The sequence below is a fragment of the Neopelma chrysocephalum genome, unplaced genomic scaffold (assembly GCF_003984885.1).
Source record: "Neopelma chrysocephalum unplaced genomic scaffold, ASM398488v2 Primary Assembly neopelma1_182520, whole genome shotgun sequence".
NCBI classification, from domain to species: Eukaryota; Metazoa; Chordata; class Aves; order Passeriformes; family Pipridae; genus Neopelma; species Neopelma chrysocephalum.
The window spans coordinates 1-7,858 of NW_020938021.1; the positions used below are offsets into that span (position 1 = coordinate 1).

The window sequence follows — 7,858 nt, forward strand, 5'->3', positions numbered from 1 at the left end:
CCCGACTCCATCAGCATTCCAGGAGCTCCCAGGGTGACACCTGGAGCGCCGGGATGCTCCGGAAGCCGCTGCCCGTGGGGACACGCGGAGCTGGATGGAGCCGCCGCCACAAACCCCAGCGCCGGGACTGGGAGGAGAGCGGGGTCGTGGAGGAATGAGGGCTGTGTCAGATCCCACAGTTTCGCGGCGCTGGAGCAGCCGGGAATGCCGGGATGGAGCCGCCGCGGCTCCAGAGAGCAGAATCCAAGCGGGAAGAGCCGAACGGCGGAGATTTACGGCGCCGGCTCCGCGCAGCCCCCCCCGGGCCATTTGGCACGGCAGCTGCTGCCGGGGAACTTCAATGCCAAAATAAATTAAACGGGATAAAACGGCCTGGGCACCCTTGGATCGGGATGCCGCAGGAGCCGCGGCCGCGCGGGGCTTTGTCTGCGGGAAGGTGGGATGGGAGGGAGCCCGGGATGGCCCCGTGTCCCTTCTGGAGCAGCCCGGGAGCCGCGGGCAGGGGCCGGGAGGCTGGATTAGGGATCCATCCGAGTGCACGGGGCCCAGCTGCCCCCGCTCCATAAATCAGGGGAGGCCGGCTGGGTGCTGGGGGGCTCTGGCTCCCGCTCCCCCAGCGCAGGGAAGCACCCGGCGCCGCCACCCCCCCACCATCTGCACAGGGATATATTTTAAGACGTGTCAGCGCGGGGATGTTAAACCAGGCGAAAGGAGAGCAAGAAAGCCGGGGCTGGAACGGGGGGCGAGGGCTGGGCTCGGCTGGGGAGGGAGGCACGGGGGGGTGTGGGGGGGATGGACCGAGCCCAGAGCCCCCCCTGCACCCCCTCAGCACCCCCTGCTCTCTCTGCCCTCCCACCACCCGCCCTCGGCCGAGCAGGAAGGAGCCGATGCTGGGGACACACAGAGCAGCACCTGCCCACGGGGCTCCTGCCATCCCAAATTCCTGCCCGGGGCAGGAGGACTGGGGCAAAACCCCCTCCGGGAGCCAGGCTGGGGCTGGGATCAGCACAGAGAAAGAGCAGGGAGGGATTTCTGCGGAGGAAGGAGAGGGATGGAGGGATGGATGGAGGACACGGCCACAGCTCCATGTGTGTGCCCTCATGGCCCAGGGATGGAGCAGAATCCATCTCCTCCGGGTATCCCCGGCTCCAGTGCCCAAGAGGCTGCCAGGAGCTGGGAGAAGGCTGGGAGGCAACCTTAACCTCCATCCTTCCCTCTCCCACCTTCCCCTCAGCTCCAGGTTTCCTCCTTCTTTACTCCCACCTGAACCAAACCATCCCCTGCTCCAGCTCGGGTATCACCCACAACACCCCTCTGAGCCCTGGGGCTAACGAGGGCTTGGATCTTAATTAGCAGAGTGGAATTTGGGGGCTGAGAGGGGCTGGTGATGCCAAATCCCACCACCCTTCCCCGGAGGGCAGGAACAGGGAAGAAAAGGCTTTTTTTTTTTTTTCCAAGGAAAAAACAGTTACCGTGCGACTCCAAAGGCTACTGGGGGGGAAAGCAACGGAGCAAAAGGCAACCAAGGAGAGATACAGTAACAGGAAATATTTAATTTTCCAATCTCCACTTCTCCATTTTTATAAACTGAAAAGAAAAAAGATTTTTAATATATTACAAAATATCTGTACAGAGACAAAGGTACAACCGAAAAAAGGCGCGCTCGGTCTCCAAAGGAAACTCGGGAGAGGTACAGTCAGAGTGTGACCAGAGGCTTCTCTGCTGGGAATTGCTACAGCGGGAGAGACGTCGGATTGACCCCAAAACCGGGATGGGGGGAAGGAGGGAGGAGCTGCCACCCCACCCCCCCTCTTTCTGTAACCTGCACCGAGGCTTAAATCCTTTTAAATGCAAAAAAATCCCCCTCCCAAACCAGAAAATCCTTTTGTCTTCTTTGTGCAGAGCGTTTGGGGGAAAAAAAATGTAAAAATTAAAAATAGGGGGGAAAAATAAAAGAAAAAGAGGTGGTGGGGGGACAGGAGTGGCCCCACAGCCCCCGTGACCTGGCCAGGCTGGGCCCCTCCAGCCTCCCGTGGCCCTGGCAGGGGTTGAAAGGCTCGTGCTGGGACCAGTTAGGAAAGGCCAGTGGAGCTGGAATTGCGCGTCCCTCCTGGGGGGTTCAGGGGGTTTGGAGAAGGGAATGGTGGAACCACCTCCTGCCCAAGCCCAGAGGCCCCGTGGGGACAGAGGAACAGACACCTGGAATGTCTGTCCCTGGCTGGGGGTGGGACAGGGAAGAGGAGCCCCCCCAGCCCCTTCCCAGCCCCTGCTGGAACAGGGAGCAGGGACAGTGGGCCCATGGGGAGGGGGGGACACAGCTCTCCCAGCTGGGAGAGACCACCCTGAACTGGGAGCAACCACCCCAAACTGGGACCAACCACCCCTAAACTGACACAAACACCCCGAACTGGGACCAGTGACCCCTAAACTGGGACCAGTGACCCCTAAACTGGGACCCCAAGGCCGGGATGACACCGGCACTGAGGAGGGGGCAGAGCCTGTGGGAGGAGGGGGCTCATTCCCGGCAGCTTTTCCTGGGAAAGTGCCAATTTGGAAAGACAATAAATAGGCCTCGTCTCCCCAAGAGGGTTCGGGCACAGGAACACGACTTTTCCTTCCAAATTGGATGGGATTGGGAAGGAACAACAAAAGCAGCAGCAGCAGCTCCACGGCACCAAGAGCTGGCAGGAGCCAGGGAAGGGGAAAACAGGGAAATTCCCCCCCTTGAGAGGTGCCTGATGGGTTCAGTGCACTGTGTGTCTCACAGAACTTCTCTTTTTTTCCTCTCTGCACATCAGGATAAACTAACAATTAAAAAAAAAAAAACAAAACAACCAAAAAACCAACAAAAACCCCCCACAGATTTACAGTGGGAATTCAGCAATTCAGCTCCTCAGCCCAGGCAAATAAAATCAAAATACATCCATTTCTATTGACTTTTCTCTCCCCTCCTTCCTCCCACGGCAGAGCTGGGTAAGGCAGGATTTCCCCAGGTGGAGAAGCATCACCTATTGAGGTGCAATTTATTTAAATTTCTCTCTCTCTCTGCATAAAAAGAAATTAAATCCTGTTAGTAGCAAGGCCCCCCCCCGGGTTCCTCCCCCCTCCTCCTTTAACACTCCAGAACTGTGGGCTCTAAAATTCAATGTTTTCCATAGGAAAGGCCTACTTGGAAACAAAAATAAAAAAAAAGCTGATAAATAGGTACCTTTGTTTTATTCATCTCTTTTTTTAAAGTCTCATTGAAATGAACAGCGCAAGGGTCTGCGGGAGGAGAAAACTCATCGTAAATACTTCCTTGACAACAACAAAAATAGAAAATATGCTGCTGGAAATGATACAGGAACACCTGGAAAAAACCTCACAGGGCTGAGACGTGACCGACCTCGGCAGGGTGGGCAGCACCAGCCCGGGATTCCGGGGGCAAATCACTCCCATCCGGTGGCAAATCCCACCAGGAGTTAAGATTTTTGTCTCCTTTTTTAAATTCTTTCAGTGTTCTGGAAGTTACAAGTGACAGAAATCCCCATTTTTTTCAGGGAGGTGTTCGCCTCGGCTCTTAAAAATAAAAAAAAAATTTTAAAAAAAGGAAAAATAAGACAATTCCCACTGCAAAGTTCAGCAGGAGGGATCCAACCCCCAGAGATCCTTCCCCAAAAAAATCAGTGTACTAAGGCTGCTGTCATAGGGGGCAGGATCTGGCCCCGGAGCAGAGGGAAAACCAGAGGCCTTATGGAAAGAAAACAATATTGGATAAATTAAGCACAACCAGCATCACATCCCGGGCCCCCACCGCTGGGATAACCCCTCCAGGTGCCTCTGCATCAAAATATTCCCCTTTTAATTTGTGTTTTTTTTCCTTTTTTTTTTTCTTAAGGAAATCGTGAAAATAAACAAACAAACAAAAAAATCATCGCTTTGGGAAGCAGCCTCCCCTCCCAGCCCTCCCCGACCACCGGGAAACAGCTTTTTTTTTTTTTAATTTTAGTTCCTTCTTCCTCTCATTCCTATTTTTCCATCAATCCCCCCCCCTTTCCTCCCCTGGCTCAGTCTGGGACTGTTTTTGTCACTAACCCAGCGCGGGAAGGTCTGGACCCTGCGGCACATCCCGAGGGAGGGCGGGAGGGAGGGAGGGATGCACGGGGGGGGGGCTCTGCAGCAGCTGAAATGCAGGATGAGACCTTGCTCTGGCCAAAGAACCAAAGGAAACCGAGTCCTGTGGCTGAAGGAGGAGAGGCAAAGGTGGAGGGGGGGGGAGGACCCGGGAATGCTCAGTAGGGAACCCCCCGGCCCCGGCCCCCCCTCGGAGGCACTCTGCCAGGCCCTCGGAACGCCTTCCCGTAGGAAGACGGCGCCTGGGTGGGGGTTCCCCAGCTGGGACCCGTCCCTGCCCCGCTGGAACCGGCCGTTCCCGGCCCCAACTCGCCGTAGCTCTGGATTTTGGCCTCGGGGTGTCCCAGGGCGTTGTTGCTCCCCTCGGATTTGCCGAAGGATTGCCCGAGCGCGTGGAGGCCGACGGGGACTCTGGCGAAACGCAGGTCCTGGTCCCCTGGGAACTGCACCGATCCCGTGCCCTGGTAGTTGCTGGTCTCCCCGAGGTGGCTCACGGAGCCCAAGAAGGTCCTGCTTTTCCCCAGGGGTTGGGCAGAAGGTTCTAGAAGCGTCTGGCCCGAGTTCAGCTCCTCGGCACCGAATCCCCCCTCGGAGCCATCGGTGCTGTAAGTCCTGGAGGGGTGGGAGCGGCCGTAGTCCCTCGGGGCCGGGGGCTCCTGCGTGGCTGTGGCGTGGCCGGGCAGCTCCGTGTCCTGCTGGGAAAGGAGTTGGAGCAGCGCAGCCGTCACGGCCGGATTCAACTCCTGGGCTGCTCCGGAGAGATCCCCTTCGGGCACGGGAGGAGGCGGCGGCGGTCCGGGGGGCTCGGGGGGTCTCTTCTCTGGAGGGACAATGCCAGGAGGACACGCTGTGGAAGGGTGACTCCTTTTAAACACCGTTTCAAACACACACACGCACACAAAGACATTTCACAAGCAAACCAAACCGATCCCTGCCAGGATGCGCCGGGAAGAGGCGGAGGGAGAGTTTTAAGGCTCCTCAGTGGGAGATCAGGGCAATGTGTTCACCCAAAAGGCCTCATGGTAACAGCTGTCCTAAAACACCCGGGCACCAAGGAGGGAATTCCCACTCCTGGATAAAAAGGTGGATATGGAGCCACACGTGGAGCCCACGTCAGCCCCGCGCTCCCCAAAGCCGGAGGGATGCGGAGCCGTGGCCAGGATGTGCTGGATCAGACAGACACAAAGCCAAGCCCAACCACACAGAGCCCAGCTCCTCACTGCTCCCACAGCATCCCACGGGGAGCAGGACACCCGTTCCTGCCCCCTCCCACCAGCCCCAGCCCTGCTTCCCGACCTTTCCAACACAAGAGTCCAAAACAACCTCACCCCCCAAATATCTGCACAGAGTGGCCTGAGCCTAAGGAAAACCTTTTGCTTCCTCCCCCCCTGCCCCTCTCTCCTTTATTTCCCCCCAAAAATCAGGATTTGTTTCCAATTAGGATTTGTTTCAAGCCCCTCCTGACAAGAACAAAGCTCCATCAGGCCCCGGTCCCCCCCAGCTCTCACTGCTCTGGCACAGCCCCTGAGGCAGAGGGAGCACAAATGGGCCTGTCTGGGAGGTGGGAGAGGGGAGCAGAGCCCTGACCCTCCCCTGAGGCAGTGCCACACGTGTGGGTGACACCACAGGTGACACCACGGAGGGGAGGACGTGGCTTCCCGAGGGACACGACCTGCTCCGCTCCCAAAACCAGCCCTGACTCCTCCCTGGAGCAACACACCTGAGCTGCCTCCTGCCCCTCACCCACAGGTGAAGGAATTACAGAGGCCACGGACACCTTGTTGGAATCACATCCTCAAATCACTGGCAAAACTGGTTATTAAAAAGGTCAAACTTTATTGTGAAAACCAGTAGTCTTCCAGGACCACCCCTCCACCCGTATCCATCAGTCCACTTTGAAAACTAGATTGTATTGAAATCCAGGAGGAAAAAAAAACAAAAAACCAAAACAAAAGAAAAAAAAAAACAATCTTCAGGTAAATTTGTAAAGCCAAGCTGATTTGGGGACAGCAATTCATTCCAAAAGAGTTATCAACAGAGAACAACGGCATGGAATTCCATCTGCTCTACAGTAACCTAGTTATCTTCCAGGACTAGGGCAACAACAACAGAAAAAAAAAAATAAAAAATAAAAAGCACGATCACAACTGGCTCGTGGTGGGCGGGTGTTGAAGGCACGAGAACACAGCACGTTCAGCTACATTGCAGGAGGTGGGATCGGGCCAAAACAGGCTCCCCGGAGAGTCTGAGACAAACCCAGGAGGCGCTTCTACAACTGGGTGAGGTCGTCACAGGCTGTGGCTAATAAATTCAGAAAATCAACAGAAACAAGAGACATGGAGAATCATTGACACTCACCTTTGGCAAGGAAATCCGAGACTTCACCGACACAACTGCTGCTCTTAAAACTCTCTCCCTATGAGAAGCTGGATTTCGGGGCTTCAAAACTGAACTGGTTTTATCTCACAACTGCCACTATCCCTCTCTCCCTTCAGCACTCACCAGCATTTCAGTTCCTTTAAAAATCATCTCTGCGTGTTTATTTATTTGGTTTTATTCTCGAGAGGGCAGGAAGGGCACGGTGAAAAATACTTGGGGCGACCAATAAGATGGGAAAATCCACAGAGATTCCTGTGCAAAAAAACCCCCTCCCTGGATGTGCCAACTGCTCGCTGGGGGTGGGTGGAGAAGAACCGACCCTCCAGACTTCCCTTTCATTTTTGGGCAAAACCCCAAACCTTTAATTAATCTTCACTGAAACCCATTCACAGTGGAGCACTAAAGGATTTTAAACTAATATTTGCATGTTTTGGCTGTTTGTAGTTCAAACCTCCTGAGCAGCCCAGCACTCACCGCAGGGAGGGGGGCACTTCAAAACCTGAGGTCTGAGCACATTCTACCCATTCCCTTCCCTCCTCCCTCTCCCAACGCTCCAAGCCCTCATTCCTCCTGGAAACCAGACCTATCCCGCTCCCTGGGACGCTTCAATTCCTCAAACACGTGAGTGAGGTTTGATTTATTTACCTGAGCTCTCCTCCGGGTGCCTCGTCGGGGTTTTCCGGGGCGCCCGCTGCTCGCTGCTCTTCTCCCCGTTGCTCTCCTCCAGGGATGGAATCCCGGGCTCCTGGCTCTTCATGAGCTGACTCAGCAGAACCGCCAGCACGTTCTGCATGTCTCCCTGAGCGCTGGCTGCGTCCGGAGTCTGCTGCTCCTCCGGCACCTCCGGAGGGGGCTCCTCTATGGCTTCCTCGGGCGGCGCCGCCGGGGGCTCGTGGTGCTGCGCCGTGGCCTCGGTCAGCGCCGTGATGGACTGGTTGAGGGCCTCCAGCTGCTGCTGCATCTCGGGGTTCGAGTGCACGTTCAGGAGCTGGGCCATCTGCGGCACGCTCAGGTCGGTCTGGCTCTGCAGCAGGTTCAGGAGCACGGCCAGCTCGCTCTGGTTCAGCTGCTGCGTGATGTCCCCGAGGCCTGCGGGACACGCCGGGAGGGGACGAGAGGGGAGAGTCACTGCCGGGGGGGATTTGGGGTCCTGGCACTGCTCATGGAAATGGACACCCCTTGCCCATGTCCCACAGCAGTGAACAGCCCTTCTCCACATCCCATTGCACTGAACAACCCTTCTCCATATCCCACAGGCATGATCCACATCCCACAGCAAGGAATCCTCCTTCCACATATCCCATAGCCCTTCCCCACGTCCCACGGCCATGATCCACATCCCACAGCAAGGAATCCCCCTTCCACA

General features: G+C 56.3%; 1 pseudogene; it reads right to left on the reverse strand.

Moving 5' to 3' along the window:
* Nucleotides 1-5,926: 5,926 nt before the first annotated feature.
* LOC113962546 lies at nucleotides 5,927-7,842 on the reverse strand (annotated as a pseudogene).
* Nucleotides 7,843-7,858: the final 16 nt, after the last annotated feature.